Below are 24,913 nucleotides of genomic sequence, written 5' to 3'. Positions count from 1 at the left end.
TACATTAAATTTACTTTTAGGTAGGACCCAGGATTTAGTACATGCCAAGCAAGTACCTACCTTACCCTCAGCCTGAAAACCAAGATTTTAGGCATCAGAAGCATGTATATGTTTCTCTATAAGAAATGTGGGGGCATTTACAGAATGTTAAGATGTCAGGTTGACTTTGCTCATTATCTGCAAGTACCATAACTTCAACTCCAAGGGATCCATGGGTCTCTTCTACTCTGGCTTTTGCATGAACACATCCAGACTTACCCTGAGGCATAAAAGTAAAAATAAATTCATATATTCTGTATACTCTTTCTTTGCACACTTAAAACCTCACTGTGCCTTTATGCTTCTGAAATTGATATTATTCTGAATGCATTATCCATATCAAATATTTACCTAGCTATAGCACTTCCAGGGATGTTCTCAACTTCAACGTTACCTACGCAAGCTCACCTAGAAGCTCTGTCTTTACTGATGCATTTAGAGAAAGGAGAGGATATAACATCTTCATGAAACTTGCTCTGGACACTTATTTCTAAAGTCCCAAAGCTACTATCAGACACCTTAAATTTTAAAGTTAATCTTCATGACCAGTTTTGCATGCTGTCAGAGAGGACTGCCAGTTCTTTCCTTCACTAGTGGCTATCATCTGATACCCAAACTGTCCTTTTTAGAAGATCTTACAATGATGGGTAGATAGAACAAATAGCTTTTTTTAAAGTGATCCCGAGTGCTTTCTCTATAGAAACTGCATTTACTGGGTTACATTAATGACAATTAACATGATACCCAGTTCCAGATGAATTAAATGAGCTAATGCGACCTGCCTTTCAGATGCATATGGGTCAGTTGGCAAAAGTCATGTCACTTTTATGTGGTTTCTAGATGGCACAAGATCAAGTCTCTAACATTAAGAATGATATTTAGCTATTTATTGAAAATCGATTCTTATCGCTTCTCGGCCTTTTGGCTAAGATCAAGTGTAGAAAATCGATTCTTTTCATATAACATATTCTGATTATGGTTTGCCCTCCACCAACTCCTCCCAGATCCTCCCCACATCCCCTTTTGCCCAAATCCACACTCTCTCTCATCTCATTACAGTACAGGCAGGCACCTAAACATAGCTGTTGCTGTAAAATTAAAATAAAACCTGTTTTTCACCCCGCACTAGGTCCGGCACCTAGTGCCCCAAGATATCTGGTAAATACCTTTATCCTCTCACCCACTCTGCTCCATCCCATATCACACTGCCGATGTCTTCTCTCTGACCCTGGCAACAATCTCTCTACCCATCTAGTTCCCAAGGCAGGTTTCTACCATGCCAGAAATAGGCATCCCATTTCCGTGGTGGCCTACTGTCTCCAGCCACCACATACTCTCTTGAACTTAAATTTCCACATGAAAGAATACACAACACAATAACCTCTGATCCCATTGGTAAGATATAATTGCCCACGTGGACATACAAAACTGTGCACATCCATCCCTTAAGAATATTCATAACAACCTGTAAATGTGCAGAGAGGAACCTTAACATCCGCCTCCATGTTCTTTTGGCTGCCTCTCCCCATCTCCTCCCTGAGACTCCTCCTCAGTCTCCTCCTCTCTAAAACTTTTCTCCTGCCCATCCTTCCTTCTAGTCCAATAATAGTCCTCGTTCTATCTTGTACCTGCCTTCACCTACATGATGACACCATCCTACACATAGCAATATGACAAAATAAAAACAAACAAACCAAACAAACAGAAAAAAGGAGAGCGAAAGAAAAAGCACAATAAACATCAGATGCAGAGACACAAATGTTCACACACACACACACAGAGAGAGAGAGAGAGAGAGAGAGAGAGAGAAGTTATAACAACACAAAGCCAGAAACCACAATATATATGACACAAAAGACCTGATTTTTAAAAAAAGGTTTGTTTTGGCTAACTTTTAAAGGCATTAGGCCTGCTCGTAAGAATGTTTTTTATTCCCTGTGATTTCCACTGGGGTAAAAAATTTCACTTGCTAATTTTTCATTTTTATTGGTTCTCAATTTGAAGATTGTTCCTGGGTTAGGGGCTAAGGCTTGTGTTCATTCCCCCTCTCAGCACTGGTAGCCTCCCTGGCCCAGACTTACTAGGTCACAGTCTCTGTGAGTCCTTGTGTGCATCAGCCCTGCTGTGGCTAGAAAGACTCATTTCTTGGTGTCCCCCAACCCTTCTGACTCTTAAAATCTTTCTGCATCCTCTTGTTCAGGGTTCCCTGAGCCTTCAGAGATCCAATGGAAACACAAGAACTTTTATTTGTCAATTTGTCACTTACAGAACAGCATGTTTTAGTCCAGGGCATTCCAGCACATTTCTAAACTGAAGCACTGTAAACCGTACTGTTTTATGTATGGTGATGAAAACTTTTAGCTGTCAATAAAAGCATCACCACATCCTTGGACAAATAGGATACACTGTACGTCACGTTTTCTGTTACGCACTGAGTGGAAGCCATCGAGGCTGAGGAAGAGGGATGATTTTAAGAACGCAGCTGCTTGCCCATTGAAGTTTCACTTTGTTCCACTATGCTTCTCATTTAAGTCAAGGAAGGAGAAGTAAAACAGTCTGTAGGGTTGTGCCAGAAATTTACATCTTAGAGATGCAATAGGAAAAAAATGTCTCAAGAGAAAGGAGAGAGCCTCAGAGAAGAGGGGTCACCAAATCTTCCTATTTCCGAAGATAGCACACTATTTAGTTTTATTTTTTAATTGTATAATATATTCTGATCATATTCTTTTCCCTACATAGCTCCTCCCTGGTATCCTACACACAAACACATATTTGCAATTGATACCTGTCTAGAAAGGGGAAGTTGGGGTTTCCCCCCGAATGGAGTCTCACTAGTTATATCACAGATACACTAAAATGTGCACACCTTTTATTTTTGACATGTAGAACTTTCTCTGAAGTATAGAGAAGGATGGGAGGAACCTGGGTGAAGAACTTCTAACTTGTTTAATAAGTCTGTTTATTGTGTAGACCTTCTAAGACCATCAAAAACTGTACAACTCATTCTAAATAAAGCAGACACACACAGAACAGACTACACTATGTTTATCTGTTTCTTTGGCTTTAGTCTTGGGCAAAGCAAGGTTGTAAGTAAGCTGCTGCCACTGGTCTCCTCCTAGACTTCTATTCATACACACACAACTCCAGGCTCACCTAGACTTGAAGAGCCAGAAACAGTTCAATAATCTCCATCACTTATCCCTGAGGTAAGTTAGGCCATTGATAAACAGCTCTAAGAAAAACCATTTGACATAAGCTGTACCTAAGCAGTTTCATACATAAAATGTATATGAGGAGCATAAAAGGCTAAGTTCTGATTCGGAGGACAAAAGATGCTGCTATCATTTATATTTTTTGCATTAAGTAACATGAATTATTTCCTGGTTCTTACCTCTTTATGCTTATTTTGAAAATATATTCAGCTACCTCAGTTTTGATCACTGCTTTTCTTTATGTAAGTGCATTCCTAAATTGCTTTTAGTTTACTTATTCACTTTACATCCCACTCACTGCCACCTCCCAATTACCCCCTCCCACAATTCCTCCCCTACACCCTTCCTTTCTTCTCTGAACAGATAAAGCCCTCCCACCAGTATCTCCTAACCCTGGCACTTGAAGTCTCTGTGAGGCTAGGTGCTTCCTTTTCCTCTAAGGCAGACAAATCAGCCAGGTAGAATAACATAGCCTACATACAGGCAAAAACTTATGGGATACCCCCACCCCACTCAGGTGTTTAGGAACAACATGAAGACTAAGCTGTGCACCTACTACACATGTGTGGGGAGGCCTAGGTCCAGCCCATGTATGTTCTTTGGTTTGGTGGTTCAGTCTCTGAGAGCCATGGTCCAGGTTAGTTGACTCCATTGGTCTTTCTGTAGAGTTCCTATCCCCTCAGGGCTCCAACCCTCCTCATATTCTTCCATAAGAGTCCCCAAGCTCTGTCCACTGTTCGGTTGTGAGTGCCTGCCTCTGTCTGAGTCAGACGCTGAGTGGAACCTCTCAGAGGACAGTTATGCTAGGCTCCTGTCTGCAAACATAACAGAGTGTCACTTGTAGTGTCAGGGACTGCTGCTTGTCCATGGGGTGGGTCTCAAATTGGGCTGTTATTGGTGGGCCATTCCCTCACTCTCTGTTCCATCCCCTCTCCTTGTGTTTCTTGTAGACAGGATAAATTTTGAGTCAAAAATTTTTTGAGTGAGTTGGTATTTCTGGTGCTCCACTGGGGTTCCTACCTGGCTATAGGAGGTGGCCTCTTCAGATTCCATATCTAAGGTGCTGTGAGTCACAGCTAAGGACACACTGTTTGATTCTTGGGTGCCTCCTTATCCCAAGTCTAGGTCTCTTTCTAAATATGTCCCCTACCTCCTCACCCCTATCAATTGCAGATTTCCACTTATTCGCATGACTATCTGGCCATCCTGCCTGTCCAGGTCCCACCCATACACTGATCCTGAAAACCCCCATCCTCTCCCTCCCCCTCTCCCCTCTCCCAATCAGTTCCTTCCCTCCATCTGCCTCTCATAACCATTTTATTCCCCTCATAAGTGAGATTCAAGCATTCAAGATTTAGTTTCATTGGATCTATGGAGTGTAGCATGGGTATTCTGTATTTTATGGCTAATATCCACATATAAATGAGTACATACCATGCATGTATTTTGGACCTGGTTTATCTCACTCAGGATGGTAATCGCAAGACCAATCCATTTGCCTACAAAATTCATGATGTCTTTGTTTTAATAGCTGAGTAGTGTTCCATTGTGAAGGTGTGCCATATTTTCTTATCCATTCCTCAGTTGAGGGAAATCTAGGTTGTTTCCAGTTTCCCGTTTCTGGCTTTTATGAATAAAGCTGCTGTGAACATAGTTGAGGAAGTGAGATGGTGCAGCATTTTTTTGGACTATGCCCAGGAGATCACCGTTATTTTTATCTTTTTGTTTATGCTGTGTCTCTAAGAAATGCTAAGATTCATTTCCTTTAGTACTCAGCTGTTTTGGAGCAAGCCACATGTACCCCACATTTTGGTGACATTTGGTGACCATCAAATGACTACATTGGAATGGAAAATAAGAAGAGGTATCCCGACTCCCAGGCATTCACTCAAAAGCTTTTGATTCATTTACAGTCCAGAATCGAAGGTTCCATTAGCAGAATGATAGCTTTTCATGCCCAAAGAAGTAGAAGGAGACAGATCACAAGAGTAACAGCCAGAGTATTTGCAAAACATGCTATCTCGACAACCATTCTATCTCAGTTGCCACACCAGTTTTCTCTTTAATAAGCTACTAATACCTATTTATTGGATCAATGGTATATATTATAAATAATTTTGTTAAAGGCTATAGTTACAAATTATCTTTGTCTAAGCCTACTGGTAAATTAGTTCAGAATTTGTTTATAAATTATATACTGATTTAAAAAAAATCCACCTTTCTGGTGACTTTTATTCTGCCAAAACTAGCAGTCCATCCGCCTTGACTTGGGGATGTCTGGAAGCTGATGCTAAGTAAAGATCTTCCAGGGACAGAGCCTTACATAGGCAGGGATTGGGAAAGGTGCTACTAACAAACCATACAATAGTATTAAAGGGCACTAAGTAATCTGTACCCTAATACTACCTATCGTCATATGGCTCATTTTAATGATTTGTTTGATTAACATAAATACGTCCAGTGTTCCTTCTTTATGTTTATGCCATGACTATAAGAGCCAAACTGTTTCCCAATGGGAAACTCGTATAATCAGAAAAAAATCCTTCAAATCATTTACTTTAAAACCAAAATTATTATTCAAGTTAGTTATCTTTCAAAATGTAATTGCATCAACCTCACATAACTTAGCTAATTTACTGAGATACTTAAAATTTGTTTGTAACTAATTCATCTTGGCAGATTCAAGAAGATTGGTTTCTTAAAAACAGATGTTCTATCAGTGCGTTTACTGAAAAAAAATATTTTTCTATAGTCATAGTGGGTGGCTGGCAACTTATGCTTTGAAAATGTTCCAGTTATAATCATTGTGGTCACATGGTGAGGAGAACTTTTGGAGACATAATAAGTCATTTATTCATATACTAAAATAGGCTCCTGAACTCTCAATTCACTAAGCCCTTGGACCTACCCACTCTTGGCTCACCTCGATGTGAAGAGTGGGTGGCCATCTACTCAAGAAGTCCCGTTGATTTCTGGTCTAGTTTTCACAAAAGACTGTCCACCCTCCTATTCTGCTGGTTAACTTTTAAAATAGAGAGAGAGCCACTCCTTAATCAACAACAAGGAACTGTTCCTTGCCAGAGAACAAGCTCCTGAATCATTGCTAGCTGATTTCTACCCGGAGCCATGTGAAAGGAATTTCAGTCCTGGAAACGATTTTGAAGAATAGAAGCACGTCACTTTCTAGACGTGCCCACCCCTAAACGGTACTGTGCCATCAAAAAGTCTTGTTGGCCTCTGACAAGACAGTTACTTTGTTGTAGTTGGCCCTCAGCTTACATTAACGGATGCCCTAAAAGGGTCTTTCAAAGCTTTATAAAACAGACTACTGCAATTACTTAATAATGTCATTAAAATGTCATCCACTAGCACCCGGAGTCCTCAAGACAAAGACACACTCAAAGAGTAGGCCTCTGGCTCTGACCTCAAATGAAGAGGGCATCTTCTCCTCTCTAGTGACAGACTGCTCGAAGCTGACCAGAGCATCTTCGATTCAACTACAAAGAAGCTCAGACTTCACGCTGTTAACTCAAATATGTAACTACGCAAGTCTTTACAAGTACGCATTTCTTCTATATTTTCACTGAAATTTTTCATGACCTTGAGCGTCTGCTTCATGTATTTATCTATGGATTTTGTAAATATCATTGAAAGACACCCCCAAAAGTCTCCTGGAAAAGATGTCCCAAAGCAAAGGGGAAAAGTAAAATACAGCATCTTATGAAAGGTTTTACTGGGGGAGAGGAAAACGGAGATAAAAATGACAATAACAAAAAAAGCCTACACTTTTCCCCCTTTTCTGTTTGTTTAGAAACACGTCAAGCCATTTTCTTGCAGTGTTTTTTGATATGCAAATTGTATTACACATTAAATAAAGTGTGGTCATAATTTTTTTTCTATGATGAACCTCTTGACACTAACAGTAAATGAAGTAAAGGTGGTGAACAGCTCATTCACGTGAAACAGCTTTAACATCTGCATAGAGTGAGGCCGAAGGAAAAGCTGGTCAAAAGAAGAAACTGTATACTCATGGGGTTGGAGTAAATGAAAAGAAATATGAAACAAAGGCTTGTCTGCGGCAGGACAAGAATGAATACTTTGACGTAAGCACAGAAGCAAAGCCATTCAAGCCATGAGCCAACTGCGAAGGCAGTTACTCCATTGTGTAATTGATGCTCTATTCTGGGGCAAGAATGATCAAACCTCACTGACGGTCTGTCATGAACACAAGATTTCAGAAACACAGACGAACACACTGGTGCCTTCCCACAATGTCAGACCTCATTGACTAAAAATAAATTCATAAGGTACAGCTTTTGGTGTGGGGGGAGGACAACATCAATTTGCCAAATAATCCAACTGTCTTTGATTCTCCTGGCTGAGATGAACATGTTCTTTCATTGAATCTTAATTTCTAATACCACCTTTCAAATTACACATTGCATATCACATTGTACCTATGTGTTTTTTCAGTGTGTATGTACATGTACCTTTGTGTGTATGCACGTGTTTGTGTATATGTGCGCATGTGTGTACATGTGTTTGTGTGTATGTATAATTGTTTGTGTACATGTGTTTATGTGTACATGTGTTTATGTGTGTAGGTCACTGAACGCCTATTGAATATCAATAAAGGATTAAGAGGCCTCAGTAGCGTTTAAGGAGGTCTAACGATGAAGAGTCATAGTCTAATCTGATAGAAATTCAGAATGTCTCAGCTGGAGTCAACTGATTAACAGGGCTGGAGAACTACTGCAAATACAGCTATGGAGTCAAACGAGTGATAGCCTAGATCATAGATATGAGCAGAACCACAACATTGAGTTCAGCTGAGGAAGTTAAGTCCAGAGCCAGGAATGGCAACCAATAGACATGAATGCCAAGACTAAGGCAGATGAATAAACAGGGCGATGGATGATGGAAAGGTTAAATAAGCAGGAGTGCAGATAGCAATGCATGCAAACCATGTTAACCACAAGCAGGCCTGAAGCCCCTGGGACATACAGGAGGCCTCTGCCCATTATTCCAGTAATGCACACTCCCGTCATCAGAAGGCAGGTCAGTGGGAATGTTGCCATTATAGTGTTAGGTGCTCTCCTCCCTGTAGGATTCAGTTGATTGAACAGAGCGATTTCCTCAGACCTGGAGTATCAGTAAGTTCTCTTGACTGGGTTCCCTGATATGATTTCCTGACATGTGTTCCTCCATGCACTTCTGCTAAGTTTATAGGATAGCAACCTTTCTACTTTCAGGATTAAATTAATTACCAGTTTGTTCCGCCATCATTGGTTCAGACAAATGATATCAAGGTGCAGAGTCATTCTCCATTCTCAAAATAGAGCCAAAAGATGCTTGTAAAATGAAGTCTCTCTGACATTTGTAGTCTGAAAGCAAAAACATGTTTTATATAACATGGGGTAACTTAAAACAGGGCTTAGCCTGATCTCTGCAATATCCACCATGCTGTCACCTACATGGGCTTGATTTAAAGTATGTCTTATTCACAGAAATCTGATCAATATTTGATATTCCACTACATTTTTTATTTAATATAGTCAACTTCATAAATTTCCTTAACACATCAATAGGCCCAAATTTAGTGCCTTCAGGATGGTAGGAGTCCTGCCCTGTAACCAAGTTAAAAATGATGAACTAGGCTGATAGGCGAGATCTACGATGGCGAAAAGCCTTTTACATCCAATGCTCCTCACGTCTAAGAGTTTCCTAAGCAATTGTGTTCCTCCTCTCTCCCGTAATAGTTTACTTTTGACAGGAAAGCAGGAAGTCTCTGGTCCATTGGGCAACTTCACAATTGTTCTCTGAGGTCAGCAAAGTTCAGTTCTTGATGTCTCAGATTCTTGATACCTAGAACTTCAGTGATACCGGGGGATTACTGAAAGTGCAAATGCCAGGCTCCGCCCCGGATCTCTGGAATTTATTTAATTCTTGATTCAGGAAATACCCCAGTGTTTCAACAGCCTTGCAGTCGGTAATGTACCTCCTCAACTAGGAGACTATGTGACTATAAGGAGCAGCCATCTGTCCATTCACAAATATGTGGAAGGTGCATGATCACACCGGAGACCAGAAGTAAACCCAGGAGAAGAAAAGTCAATGATGTCTTGCATTCTGCCGTCAGAGTTTGGGTGCTCGTGGCTAACCTGCCTTTTAATGTATTAAATGCATTTAGTGTATTTAACATATTTGCATATCTGTCTCTGTGCTGGATTTCAGTCTTGTTAGGGACTGAAAAGAGAAGGCTTGGCATCAAGCTTACTGAGCAACATAGTACTAAGCCTTCCCATTCACTTGGCTTTCTCAATTAGTTATCCCCAAACAAGCAACGGGACTTACCCCACCCCACCCCCGTTCCTAAGGAATTTTGCAAATGATCACGTTTCATCATAGTTTTAGCTCCATGCGGGGATCAATGTCACCAGAGCAATTTCGTCACCCCTAAAGAAAAGTCTTGCAGCTGTTTAAACAGTGTGTGGCCTGTAACAACAGGACAGCGTAGGGCAGGGAGAAAAAGGGGATCAGAGGGATCCTACTTCTAATCGAACTTCTGATGGAAGTGGAAATTGGTGATATTTGATTTCTTAGATCACAATTCATTTGCTTATCATGAATTTTTCAACTCTCTCTCTCTCTCTCTCTCCCTCCCTCTCTCTCTCTCTCTGTCTCCCTCCCTCTCTCTCTCTCTCTCTCTCTCCCTCCCTCTCTCTCTCTCTCTCTCTCTCTCTCTCCCTTCCTCTCTCTCTCTCTCCCTCTCCCTCTCTCACTGAGGAACCCTACCACTGCCACTTAAATATGGATACCATATTTAAGCTGTCTTCTGCTGCTATCTTCTTCAAATGTAGGTACAAGTCACTTTCAAAATGTCTCTACGCTGTAATAGTGAAAAACATTACCTTCTTCATTACCAGGAGAAATGATTTAGGAAAAAAAAATCAATAAAAAGGGCATAACAGGGAATATAGATATATTGAAATTTTTAACCTAAATTAGAGACATTAGTAGACAGGTTTTCAAATAAAACACAAGAGTATATGTAGTTATACATGTCACCACGTCAGCATGCCCATACTGGAACTGAGCAAAGAATGAATGGACTCTGTGAAGAGACTCATGTAAAATCAAGTACATGAGGGATTTAATGAGAAAAATGTGTTCATCATTAACCCTCAGCATCCATGGAGGACAAAGGAAAAAGAAAGACAGATTTGTCCTTGGTCATCTTTATTCATTTATGTTTATTAAAGATCTGATCGCCATTAACTTCATTACTTCTGTTATCGTGAGTTTGCATGACTAGTATCTTAATCGTCGAGTGCTTAGGCATAATTCAGTCACCTTAGCTTGAAAGTGTCAGTTGTGAAAGCAGATACAGCAGGAGGTCGAGTTGCTGTCTGCAGGGAATGCTGCTTCTGCTCATAACTGATTTCTTTAGGGGTGTCTAAATTGCTCCACAATAATGGTGGCTCAGCGGTTATCTGAATTACTGTAAAATTAGACAATTACATACCTCTCTGCAGGCAAAACACTAAGACAATATTCCCAGATTTCTTTCTTCCTTTGGAAGTTTTCCACATGTAACTAATCTCTCCTCTTGTGTGAGATCTGCTGAGGGGTTGAATATAGAAAGCCACTCATGAAGGTCCAGGAAACTCAGTTTCACACGTCTTTGTTAATATTATTTTTAAAACACACCCAAATACTGTTTCCTGTAGAATTTCCCCTTTGACACTCTTAAAGTCTCTAGATATTAAACTTGACATCTATCTTATGGGTCAGATTTAATCATGAAATTTGACATTAGATTTAGTAACAAAATTTGACCATCATAATCTTGACTTTCAGGTTTTGATTTACAGAAGAAGAAGGGAATGAAGGAGGAAACAAAAGAAAGAATGGAGAGATAGATGGATAGAGGGAGGAAGGAAGGCTGGGAGGAAGGAAGGGCCGTGAGGAAATGGAGCAATGGGAGAGAGAGAGGGAAAAGAAAGGAGAAAGAAAGGGGGAAAAGGTGAAGGAAGAAAGAGGTGGGGAGAGAGATATGTCAATGAAATCACCTAAGACAAAATTCTCTAAAAATTCTTTAAAAAGTCCTGGAATTAATATTAGCTATGTATTTTCTTATTTCACCCAACTTCCTTGCTATAAAGAAAGAATAAACTATAATATGTTTTTATAGAGTGAAAAACTAGAAACAGATTTTTAAAAGACATTAGACCATTAAATATGTATGTATGTATGTATGTATGTATGTATGTATGTATGTATGTACGTACTTAGGCAATGCACCTCAACAATTCAATGACTTTGGGATTTTTTTGAGGTAAATGATCAGCTCAAAAATAAAAAGAAGAAGAGGAGGAGGAGGAGTCAGGGAAATGGAGCAGTCAGTAGGGTGTCTGACGTGCAACTGTGCGTGCTCATACACACCTGTGCACACCCTCTCCACTCTTCTCCTCACCTCTCTCTCTCTCTCTCTCTCTCTCTCTCTCTCTCTGTCTGTCTGTCTAATAACTTAAAAGAACTTGTTAGTTCAAACACTTTATTTCACTTCCCTCTTTTAGTCAACTAACCTGCAGTCACAAGTTAACACATACCCAGCGTGACCATCCTTGGGGGAGATGTCACAAAGTAGAACCTATTGAGTTTCACCTGCTCGGTGAAGGGAGATGAAAAACTAAATTGGAAGCTCTAGAGCAAACCAGTTCTCCTAAGATTATGATGGGCTGTAGCAATAAAAGTGAAAAGCCTTTAGCTAGTGTTAGCTCTCCAGACAAGAGCCTTAGACTACAAGTTGTGAAGCAAAGGACCCACTGGAAGCTTGTAGAACAAGCTACAGGAAATTATCATAGTACCAATGGGCAGAAGAGAATTATATCAGAGACAAATAAGCCAGTATGAACTTCATTTCAGTCACCTGAAGTGGAACCCAATGAGGACATGGATGAGTCATTGAGTAATATGAGTCACTGGCAAAGAAACACAAAATTTAAAATGCAAACTAAATGCTACATGGCATAATTGCATTTGTTTGGAAACGGTGTCCAAGATCAAATGTCATCATTTAACAACGCAAACACTCAAAACCCAAAATTACTTTCGCACCAATTTAAAGGTGGGTAACTGTGAGAGAGAAAAGAGAGCTAGAGCTACAGAGTAAGAGTGAGTGGAGAAGCCTGGCTCTGGGGATGAGATGAAAATGAAAATGTCAATGCTCACAATTTAGAAGACCCTGAGAGAGGGCACTAGGTCATCTGAAGAAAACGCTACAAAGTTATGTTAGAATGTGGCCGTTTCCTCAGGCATAACATGATCTCCAGCTTGGAGGGGAGGCTACTCAATCAAGGTTCCTGTGAAAACTGAGAAGAACTAACTTTAGGGTAATGGGATGGAGTAGTAACACTCCTTCATAGTAAATGTAGTAGGAGTCATGGCACCTACGCCCAAGATTCCAGCTCTTTCTCCTTCCTGCCTTCGCTCAGCTGCAAGTGATTTCAGGAGATGTTTCTGTGGGCAGAAGTAGGGGAGGAACACTAGTGGAAAGACAGACTCCATGACAAAAACCATAAAGTCATCATGCATGACAGGGTGGGACTTTGTGCTGATGCAGTTGTTTGGAGAATAGCTCATTTCTGAAAGGAGCTCCCCTGCTGGGCTCTTTAAGTAAGTCTCCATAAACTCATTGCTTCACCAAGTTGGGCTTTTGGTGAAATCATCCTTTGATCTGTCATTCATGTCTTATCTGGAGTAAACAGACATTTGTGTTTTCCAGAAAAAAAAATTAACTCGACAAGTCAATTCTCAAATAGCCATGCTTGGATTGGAATTGATAACCTACTGGGTACCGGGATATCTGTGGAGGGGAGAGAACACAAAAGATGCCCAAGAATATGTCCACAAGTGTGCATGAACTCAGATGGGATCACTTTCTGTGTGCCCAGAGAGGCTGGTCCTAGAGATGATCAAGGAACTAGGAGACTGGAAAAGCCGCCTGCTATTGTGTAATGATGCTTTCAGCAAAGGAAGGAAGGAAGGAAGGAAGGGAGGGAGGGAGGGAGGAAGGGAGGGAGGGAGGGAGGGAGGGAGGGAGGGACGGAGGGAGGGACGGAGGGAGGGACGGAGGGAGGGAGGCTCCTCTCTTACTTTCCAATCCCTCTCTAGGGTCCCCTACTGGCTGATCCTAACAGGAAGTCATGAAGTAGGAATTTGGGGCAAGCGGTTTGTTGAGTTCTATTTTCAGCCAAAGAGAATAGAACAGACAAGGGTTTCTTGAGGTTGGGAGACAACAATCCCTAATCAAATCATCATCACTAGAAAGAAACGTGGAACAAAGCAGAAGCAAGAAAAAGACTTACACAAGACTGGGGAGGGAAGTTCCCACAAATGCAGGAAATGGGGCAGAGAATGGACTCTGGGAAGATGTTGAATTTTGTCATTGAGTTGTAGATAAAATGTTTTCGAATAGTGAATGATCCAGCATCTTGGATCAACGACTTACTAAAGTTTTCCCATTGCATTAAGAACTTTAAACTATTAAACAAAATTTTCATAACGAAATTACGCTGACAAAATATAAAAAGTATTCCTTATCAATTGCAGCAGAATAGAAACATTGCATATTTCGAACAAGGTCATTAGCAGTGAGGTGTAAAATATTTACTATTCTACCAAAATACTAGTGATTTTGCCTCAGAAACGAATTTATATATATCTACTCTCTATTATCTCTATTTTTATTGTCAATACATTTAAAACTTATTATTTTGTTCCTGAGTCACTGGACATGTGTGGGTACCCCATGGGAGACAATAATTTAATATTGTACAAGGATGCCAGTGGTCCCGCAGTGCAGAGGCTCAGCATGGAAGAGTGGCTTGAAGAGACTCTCTTCCTCCCTCCCGCAGAGAGCAGAATTCCATCACCCCATCTCTGCTCCTTTCCTTTCCCCCTACAGAGCTTGAAAATCTGCCTTGAATGTGCATTCCACAGTCCTCTGAAGTATTACGGTAATAACAATAAATTCTTCACATGACATTTGGACAGAATCCAAGCAGGCATACACATAAAAACCTTGTTTCCCTCTCAGGTCTGAAATGGGTTTAAAAAAAAAATATGTTTAAAAGGAACATTACATTTTCGTAATTCAGAGCGCGATGATTTCATAGGAAGTTTTAGGAAACCCGCTTGTGCTGGATACTCTGGCTATGACTGCATTTGTCCTCATGGCATCGTAGAATTAGCATCGTGCTTTGTTAGGGGGTCAGAGGTTAGAAGTATAAATGTATACTAACTTCAAGCAAAAGGAAAGGGATGGGTAGAAGTAAGCCAAGGCTCTTTCTCTCAGTGACTAGCAGCCCTCCCCCTGAGAAGACATTGCTCCTGCAAGGAGGCTCTAGGAAACTAGGAAGGGTTGCTTTCAGGGCTCCGCTTGACTCATCTGGATTCATTCCCACATTCTTAGTTTTCCTAGAAAGCTATATACAAGCATGTTTCATAAACTTGTACAGAACCATTTAGAGAGATTACTAGGCATATCACTGTTTCACAGAGAAATGGGAATATACTCAAGGCCAATAAAGTTTTAACTTAGTTAACTTATATTGAATCTGTCACCTTATATTATAAAATATGTATGTCTTATAATATAAAAAAATACAGTAGCAGGTATCAGGCTATCAGAATTCAGTGGGCACCATGGTTTTGTGTTAGGGAACAAGGCAGTAGACAGAGGTGCATGGATAGTAAGATTTATTAAGCCAGAAGACACTTTTACTGGAGGAAGCTGGCAGAGTTTAGTAAATGGTCTCATGTGCAAAGGGGTGGGTTGTTTGTGTTCGGGGTAGTATGGACTTTGGGGGTCATGTGCGTTATTTAGGATTTCTTGTGCATTCTTTTACCTGGAACTTCACATATTACTTTTTGTTGTCATAGTAAATGGGACACACATTGTAGTGTAATAATGAGCTACAGACCGCCGTCCAACACTCTGGGCTGCCTTTGCAACTGCCCCATGGCCAGACTTTTCAGGCTTTGTGTAAGGTTTTCTGGACTTCACTCTTCATACTATTCTGTCAGTCACTAAATACAGACGCAGGGCTGTCCTGTGATCTATAACTGGAGAAGTCAATTAGCATATGGAAAACAAAAACCAGAAACCAAAGAGGAGACTATCCAAAGCCATGCAACCGGCAAATGAGAGTACGAGAAAGATTTCCAGGGTCCAAGCTCTTCCTACTCACTTGTGTTGAAAGGCAAAATTAGTGCTTTTTTTTCTATTTCAACCAAAATAGAGCAACCAGCTCTGGCCATATCATCACAACGTGGTGTTTGTGCTAAGACACAACACAGACTCATCTGTTCAGAGAAACAATGCCCTTTGGAACCTCTTGTGCCATCATATAAATTGATAGTCTAATTAACCGTATCAGGAAGCCCTTCAGAGAGATCTGCAGTGAGCTGGGAGTGACAGTGTCTCTGGACGAGCACTGAGCCCCAATCCCCTGAAGGAGATAATGATAGAAGATTTTATTACTTTGTCCAAGGCCATGATCTTAAAGTCCCACGGACGTGTCTGGCTGTGGACTGGCATACATCCTGACACAGAAGTCAGCCATTTTTGTTGAATTAATTATCTGGAAAAGAAATAAATAGACCAAGGCTTTGAAAACAACAACAGCAACAACAACAAAACAACAGCAAAGCAGTTAGAATGCTCAAAGCTAAGAAAGCAAGACTTAAAAGAACGGTGCATTTCTCTGAAGGTTCCTCAGAAAATCATTCTGTACATTTGAGAAGTGCACCTTGGGGCCCAACTGTGCAGTTAAGGGTCAGAGAGTGACCAGGGAAGACATACTGGCTTCTTTGCAACGCAGAATAGGTGGTGTGTGTTGTCCCATCATGTAAACTGTCTACCAAGACACACAAAGATAGTTTCTGGATGTATTCTGATTGAATGACCCATCTACCAACAGCTACTCTTCTTACAAAGAAAAGAAAGCACTTCTTAAAATCATATTTCACTTTTAAGTTTGCTTTGGGATTTATCAGATTTAGGGAGTGAGGAGGAAATAAGAAAGAGGAGTGAGAGTAAGGGATAAAGAAAGACTTTGGCAACAATCCTCCAACATCTAAGGTTCCTGAAACCAGAATTGCTCTCAGAGGCCTCAGGCTTGTCCACCTCAGGCAAAAACCTGATTATTGGCCAATTGAGCACATGTTCAAGGTATGTTTCACATTTCAGAAATAGCACACTGATTGCTACAACAAGTGCCTCATCCAGCAGGGCAAATTCAAGTGTGTCCAGGAACTACTATCAAAAGATGAGGAGATTGGAACATAAAGATCAACTGAAGGTAGGTTAAGCAAATAGCTGGAAGTAAGCATGAAGTCATATACGGCAGGAAACAAACCTGGAGTCACGGTGGGTATTGGGTATTTCTTTAAAAGATGGTAGGTAGAGTAATGATGGCAAATGGCCCGTCATTACATACACATACTGCAATTTGTTTATTTGGCTAAGAAATGTATCACAGCAGATGTCAAACACATATTACATGCTTATATCACGTACTTCAGATTATATGGTGCATAAAAACATCTTTCTGATGTATGTAGGTAGAGTTATAATCAGTACAGTTCACATTTAGTTTATATAATAATCATTGTGTTTATATGGTCACCCTTAAGTCACTGTGTATCTTCTAACTGATAAACAACAAAAAAAATGGTTCTAAAAATTATGGAAAATGTAAAGCTGTCATAACAGAAGTGATTCCTATTATCTAAAAGTTTATGTAGTAGAAGTGACAAATGGCACAACAGCAGAGAGGATGGCATTTCTGGAGGCTTGTAGAAAGTATAAGCCTTATTTGTTTATTTGAATTATGGTTTAACATATTCCAGGCTGGCCTCAGACTTACTATGTAATCAAGAACAACCAAGTCTGATCCTCCTGCGTCTACCTCTGTGGTAGTATTCTGGGTATATAGCACCACAGTTTTACATGGTATGGTAGACTGAATCGAGGACTGTATGTATGAGAGGAAAATACTCTATCAACCCCTCAGAAGCCATATTTTTGAGAACTAGAAAAAAATTCCACTTTCAACCAGTGAAAATATTAATTTAATATACTAGTGTTTTCTCATTAATAATATTATTACAATAAGTCATTCAAGTCTGACTACTTAATGTAAGGTAATACAGATGAGAATTTAATGACAATAATTAGGAACAAGCCACTAAAACATGAATTTTGTTATAAAATACGGAAGATGCTTTAAGTGAAGCGTTCGTCTTTATCTCCTGTGTCTTATTCTCTTAAAATGATGTTAGACTTAATGTTCTTATATCACAGACTCCAATGTCTCGTTCTATATATTTTAATATTGATTCTGTGTTTAGACTGCCTTTTAATTACTGATTTGTAAGAAAGCTGAATATTCTGAGAGTTTAAACTGTGTTCAGAAACACATGCAGTAAATGACTGCTGCAAATGAAATAACTTAGAAGATTAACAAAACCTGGATCCCCTATATTCACCAGTCCATCTCATTTCTAGGTCCCCGTGCAGTTACAGGTTTTTCTTTCCAAGTAATTCTTTGGGTTATGCTCTGGGAATCTGGCAGCTCGGTATATGGTTTGGGGAGCATCAGCATTGGCCTTGTCCAGGCAACTGGGAGAAATGGCGCCTGGAACTCCACTTTGAAGGAGCTGAAAGAAAGAGCCTACTGTGACAGCTGTGAGCTTGACAGTGTCCATCAGCACACAACTACGGTGCTTGAAAGAACACAGTGCCTGTCCTGACAAGAGACCATGCTTAAAAGCGTCTTTAATCAATTCAGAGAAGAAGGATGCATCTTGAAATGTATAACTTCCGGGGTTGGGGATTTAGCTCAGCGGTAGAGCGCTTGCCTAGGAAGCTCAAGGCCCTGGGTTCGGTCCCCAGCTCCGAAAAAAAGAACCAAAAAAAAAAAAAAAAGAAATGTATAACTTCCGATCAATCACATCGATTCGCCCCTCACTGTGGTGTGTGCTTTTTACTATCGGGGCATTGGTGGCAATTTAATTATCAATAGTCATATATTTTGGTTATTTGACAGTTTTCTTAATGTTTCCATGGAATGTTTAAGTACTGGCTTTTTCTTGCATAACTGTACACCCGACCAAAAAAATCTCAAATTAGAACTGAAAAGGTTTTTTAAATAAACGTTTTAAAATCCCATAGCTGGTGCCATTCAAATCCATTCATATCATTCATTAATATCATCAAGATTTTGCATACAATTTTTATTGATATCAGGACATTTTGTTTTTTCTAATACTTTTGGCTCATGTTTAATATTTATGTTTCCAATGCTCTCTTGATTTTTCCTTAGCCTGAAATGTAGTAAATTATAGTTTCTGACTAATAATTTTTAATATTTATTTATTTTTATTTTATGAGTACAGTTGTTTTTTTCTGTCTGTATGTTTGGGCACTGTGTGTGTAGTGCCCACAGAAGCCATGAGTTTGGCATCAGATTTTCTTTGATAAGTGATTCTCAACTTTCCGAATGTTTTGAGCATTTAATACAGCTCCTCAGGGTGTGCTGACCCCAACCATAAACTTTTTTGCTACTTCATAAGTGTTATTTTGCTACTGTTATGAATCATAATATCAATGTGTGATATGTAAAATATCTGATAGGAAACCCCTGTGAAATAATTATTCGATTCCCCAAAAGGAGTTGCAACTCACAGGTTGAGAACGGCTGCCTTAGATCTAGATCTTATCCAAAAATGTGGTGCTTGGAATCAAACATAGATTCCCTATAAAAGAAAATGTCTTTAACTGCTGAACCATCTCTCCAGCCCAAATAAGGATAATGTTCTTAAAATAAATGATATTTATTGTTGGGCAGATAGTTCAGCGGGTAAAGGTTCTTTCAGGCACACTGCCTGACAATGTGAATTTGGCCCTGACCCCACATGTTGGCAAGACTTTCCAAGTCATGAGAGTTGTCTTCTAGTTTTCATATATGTGCCTTGACTCATACCCACATCGCATACACACAATATTAATATTTATATTAATATTATATATTATTATTAATTATTTACAAATGATTAAAGAATGCACAGAATGAACAACCTAAGGATTTTTGCAATGATTCCTTGCAAATACATCTTCCATTCACTTTTATGACTATATAGTAATGTATCATTTCCTGAGTTGCATATTGTTTTTAGCTCAGATTGGAATTACTTTTCATAGAAAAAAATAGATTCCTAAAGAAATAAAACAATATTTTGACCAAAATATTAATTGTTGGCTGTCGTTAATGGGACAGCCACCTGGATCCGGTCAGTCACAATCTTACAGGAGGAAAAGAGCTGCACAAAATGAAGTTGGTGGTTCTCCCTGAGCCCAGCACAGAACAGAGTTGCCAAGGAAACCCAGCACTCCAAGTCTGGAGAGACAAACTAATATAGACATTAGGCTAAGATCGTCTTGGCTGGACCAGAAATTTGGGACCTGAAAACTGGTGAGAAAACCTGTGTAGTCGTTATTGCTTGAAAGAGAAGGCCACATGGAGAATGGGAGCTTCTAGGGGCTGCAGTCTGCGATGCTGGGCTTTTGCTTAGGTTGGGTTTTCAGGCACCTCACCGTGTTCCCACAATGGAGAAGATCATTCTCCTACTTTTGACAGAGTGAGGGAAACTGATCAGCCTGAAATTCTCCTATCAAGTGCTGACTGTCCTGTGAAACCAGACACAGAGCACATGATGTAAGGACCTTGAGGGAAACCAGTCTTTGCAGGCCTAGTAATACCGATCTCTTTCATATTAAAACATCAGAAAATTGTTCAAGGCAAACAAAGAAAAATGCACCTCACACATTCAAGGGAAAAGATAAGAGTAGTGGTGATTTCTCATTTAAATAATCAAAACCAAGTATTACTGAAGAAATGAGGTAATAAGGTTGAAAGAAAAACTTAAATGAAAACCTATTTCAACCTATGATTTCATATCTAGAAACATTATCCCATAAAAGGTAGGGTTGAAATCTAAAGATTAAAAAAAAAGGAGGCTTGTCTTGCCAGCAGACCCATCCTACAAATACTGTCAGAAGATGGGAGAAAGAAGATGGCAGAAGTCATCAGCTCAGATCTGTGTAAAGACGGGACGAGGGGTGGAGAAGGAATGTGTTTGTAAAATAAGGCATTTTACTTCCTTACTCTTAATCTACTACATAAGTGTTAAGATAATAAGAATCATTAAGTGATTAAAGTATAGAAATGAATCTCAGCCATTTTAACAGCACTCATGAAGAAATACAGTATTGGAAATAAAGCCACGTACTTGTGAAAAGTTTATGCTACAAACCCAAGAGCAGACATTAAAAGAATTTTATAAGGAAGTATAATTGATTAGAAGACAATGAAATCATATATAATCCATAGCTTAAACAAGAGAAGAAACAAAAAACAAGTGAAACACATAGAAAACATCTACAGATACACCAGTTATTAATTTGACTATATGAATACTCACATTCAATATAAATGTTTTAAAAACATAGGTAAGAGACACTAAACATGGATAAAAAAAGACAAAGCCCCATTGCATGCTGGTGCCCAATGTCAAAACATAGGTAGCTTAGGAAAAAAACAAAGGCATAAGCTTGGGGTTGTGACTTGTTGTTTATGTTAGGTCTTTGACAATTAAAAAGAAAAAGGAAAGAAAGAAGTTGGGCAGGGAGGAAAGAAGGAACAGAAAAGGAGGGAGAGAAAATAAATTGTACCATGACAACACAGAGAAAGAGAGAGAGAGAGAGACAGAGAGAGACAGAGACAGACACAGAGACACAGAGACAGAGACAGAGACACAGAGACAGAGACAGACAGAGAGAGCACACCAGGGTAGCTGTGTATATTTCCGATAAACTAAATTTCACAAAAAGGAAGGGTAGAAGAGACAAAGGGGAAATGACACAATGATTAACAGGACTCATAACAGTTACTGTGTGCCATGCCTAAAACATGGGCAGTATCTAAGTCTGAAACTCTTTCCATTAAATATGCTCACCAAGGACTCAATAGTGTATTTGATGTGATATCCTAGATGAGACGCTGGGCAGTAAAAGACGTAACTGAGGAAATTTGAATATACTATAGACTTTAGTTCATTAAAATATATCAGTCTTGGTTCACTAATATTAACAAATGCACTGTAAGTATAAAGAGGTTAATCGGAGGAAACATTAATTGAGGGAATTATGAGAACTCTATACTAAACTTTCTCAGTGTCTCTGTGGGTATTGGTTTGTTTGAATTTTTCTCTGGACAGGGCTTCATTATCTAGTCTATTCCATAGTGAAACCCACAGTCTCCGTGCCTCAGCTTTCCTGCGTATTTTTGATGATAGACCCGCATCATAGCCCTCCATAGAAATCTTAGACTGTTTTTAACAATAAACTAACAACCTTATTGAATTAAGTCATAATTTAAAGATATTTTTTACCTACAGTGATTATACTTACTTAGATTAATTGTAAATTTAAGTAAAGTATAAAAAAAGTAAACTTTTTGAAAATTGATGGGTAGGGAAAGAAAAGGAAGACATATGTCCTTATGAATTATCACTTTCTTAGCTGCCTGAATCACACTAGTGTTATGTAATGTGAAAAGGAGCCCTGCTCACAGGTTTCTCTCAGTTAACTGGGGTGTGGGTTTCTGAAATCCAGAGAGATCAAGTTGGCTGTGGTGCCACCTGCTCTTGCTAAATCGGCATGTGGACAATGACACTTCAGAGAACAGGACTACGTGAGGTACACAGCTTTCCACCAGTTCTCTCGTCCACTCATCTCTTGTTACTGTTCCTAACGCTAGATCAAAGCTTTCCTTTCTCTCCCAGTGTGGCCTGTAACGTAGCAGACAGATACATTTTGAGCATTGCCTATGGCAGTGGTTCTCAGCCTTTACAATGTTCTGACTCTCTAACACAGCTCCTCAGGTTATGGTGACCCCCAACAAAATTATTTTTTCTTGTTTCTTCACTACTGCAACTGTGCTACTGTTGAGCATCATAGTGTAAATATCCATATTTTCTGACGGTCATAGGCAACTCCCATGAAAGGGTGATTTTATCCCAAAGGGGTCAGGCCCACAGTTGATAACTGCTAGTGTAGGGATATTAATGTATTATAATAATCACAGGGCCTTAGTGTGATTCTCAAAAACACTATGAATTTTGAGTGGGATTTCTAAAACGAATTAGACAAGAAACTAAAAATAAGTGACTTAAAATCACAACCTGTATTGTTTTAAACGAATGAAAAAAGTGTGCCCAGTTTATAGTTGAAACAAATGTTTAACATGATTAGACATTCTTGTTGTTAGGACTCTTAAAGCACAGACAAGAAACAGGTATGATGACCTTGGGTCTCACAGGTCACTGTCACTGTGTAACGTGGGACTCTCACACATCTGTGAACTGTGCCGTTCCCTCCACCCACAAAGCTGGGCCATCACTGTTCACATGAGGTATGCCTTTGGTTGGAGATCAAAGCACTTCCTGGTAGATGAGGCATGTTCCTTGAACAAAGACGAACAGTCCTGAGCCCTAAGGCTACAGTCTACTAATGCTGTTTATTTGCAGGAGAGACAGAACTTGAGAAGCCTCCTATCTGATTAGCTTTATGAATGGAGTAAAACATAAATATGAAATGCAACGGCTTACCTATGCGTGCGATTGATCCCTTATGTGGAGACCTGCAGAACTTTTAACTCATGCCTTCCTCTATAAGTAGGTAATGTCATTGTGACTTGTAAGCTAATAATACATCCTAAAGACATTCTTAATAACAGGATGTTTGTATACAGCAGAATAATAAATGCTAATGGCTTGCAGCCTCATTTCCTAGCATTCTAATTTTTGTCTGTTGAACTCACTGCACAGCATATGATCAAAGGTTTGAATTAGGTGCCTTAACAAAGAAAAGATGTCAGTTAGACCTATCTCGTTTTGACAGAATGATCTTACCACTCTATCATAAATATCACATCTGAAGAGCTTCTACGATAATAGGAAACTAGTTTCTTTTGAAGCTAACTTTATTTGTTAAGAAAACTAAATCACAAAACAGTTTTTAGTAATACTGTACCATTTATTTAAGATCACTCTGACTTATACACCTATAAAAATTATGAAGTTATCTCCTAAAACTGCAACGTTTCTGTAAGGCAAAGGACACTGTTGTCAGGACAAAACAGCAACCAACAGATTGGGAAAAGATCTTTACCAATCCTACAACTGACAGAGGGCTTATATCCAAAATATACAAAGAACTCAAGAAGTTAGACTGCAGGGAGACAAATAACCCTATTAAAAAATTGTTCAGAGCTAAACAAAGAATTCACAGCTGAGGAATGCCGAATGGCCAAGAAACACCTAAAGAAATGTTCAACATCTTTAGTCATAAGAGGAATGCAAATCAAAACAACCCTGAGATTTCACCTCACACCAGTCAGAATGGCTAAGATCAAAAACTCAGGTGACAGCAGATACTGGCAAGGATGTGGAGAAAGAGGAACACTCCTCCATTGTTGGTGGGATTGCAGACTGGTACAACCATTCTGGAAATCAGTCTGGAGGTTCCTCAGAAAATTGGACATTGAACTACCTGAGGACCCAGCCATACCTCTCTTGGGCATGTACCCAAAAGATGCCCCAACATATAACAAAGACACATGCTCCACTATGTTCATAGCAGCCTTATTTATAATAGCCAGAAGCTGGAAAGAACCCAGATGCCCTTCAACAGAGGAATGGATACAGAAAATGTGGTACATCTACACAATGGAATATTACTCAGCTATCAAAAACAACGAGTTTATGAAATTCATAGGTAAATGTATGGAACTGGAGAATATCATCCTGAGGTAGGTAACCCAATCACAGAAAAACACACATGTTATGCACTCATTGATAAGTGGCTATTAGCCCAAATGCTTGAATTACCCTAGATGCACAGAACACGTGAAATTCAAGAAGGATGACCAAAATGCAGATGCTTCACTCCTTTAAAAGTGGAACAAGAATACCCTTGGCAGGGAATAGAGAGGCAAAGATTAAAACAGAGGCAGAAGGAACACCCATTCAGAGCCTGCCCCACATGTGGCCCATACATATACAGCCATCCAATTAGACAAGATGGATGAAGCAAAGAAGTACAGGCCGACAGGAGCCGGATGTAGATCTCTCCTGACCCAGAATACAGCAAATACATAGGCGAATGCCAGCAGCAAACCACTGAACTGAGAACGGGACCCCCATTGAAGGAGTCAGAGAAATGGCTGGAAGAGCTTGAAGGGGCTCGAGACCCCATATGTACAACAATGCCAACAAACCAGAGCTTCCAGGGACTAAGCCACTACCCAAGGACTATACATGGACTGACCCTGGGCTCCAACCTCATAGGTAGCAATGAATAGCCTAGCAAGAGCACCAGTGGAAGGGGAAGCCCTTGGTCCTGCCAAGACTGAACCCCCAGTGAACATGATTGTTGGGGGGTGGGTGTTAATGGGGGGAGGATGGGGAGGGGAACACCCATAAAGAAGGGGAGGGGGAGGGGCTAAGGGGATGTTGACCCAGAAACCGGGAAA

The 24,913-nt window shown here is 39.8% G+C and overlaps 1 pseudogene; it reads left to right on the top strand.

Annotated features, from left to right (window-relative positions):
- Positions 1-944: 944 nt before the first annotated feature.
- Positions 945-1,039, top strand: LOC147996553 (U2 spliceosomal RNA; annotated as a pseudogene).
- The last annotated feature ends 23,874 nt before the right edge of the window (positions 1,040-24,913 follow it).

The sequence above is a fragment of the Rattus norvegicus genome, chromosome 2 (genome assembly GCF_021556685.1).
Source record: "Rattus norvegicus strain SHRSP/BbbUtx chromosome 2, alternate assembly SHRSP_T2T, whole genome shotgun sequence".
NCBI lineage: Eukaryota > Metazoa > Chordata > Mammalia > Rodentia > Muridae > Rattus > Rattus norvegicus.
This window is presented reverse-complemented; position numbering and strand designations above follow the sequence as displayed.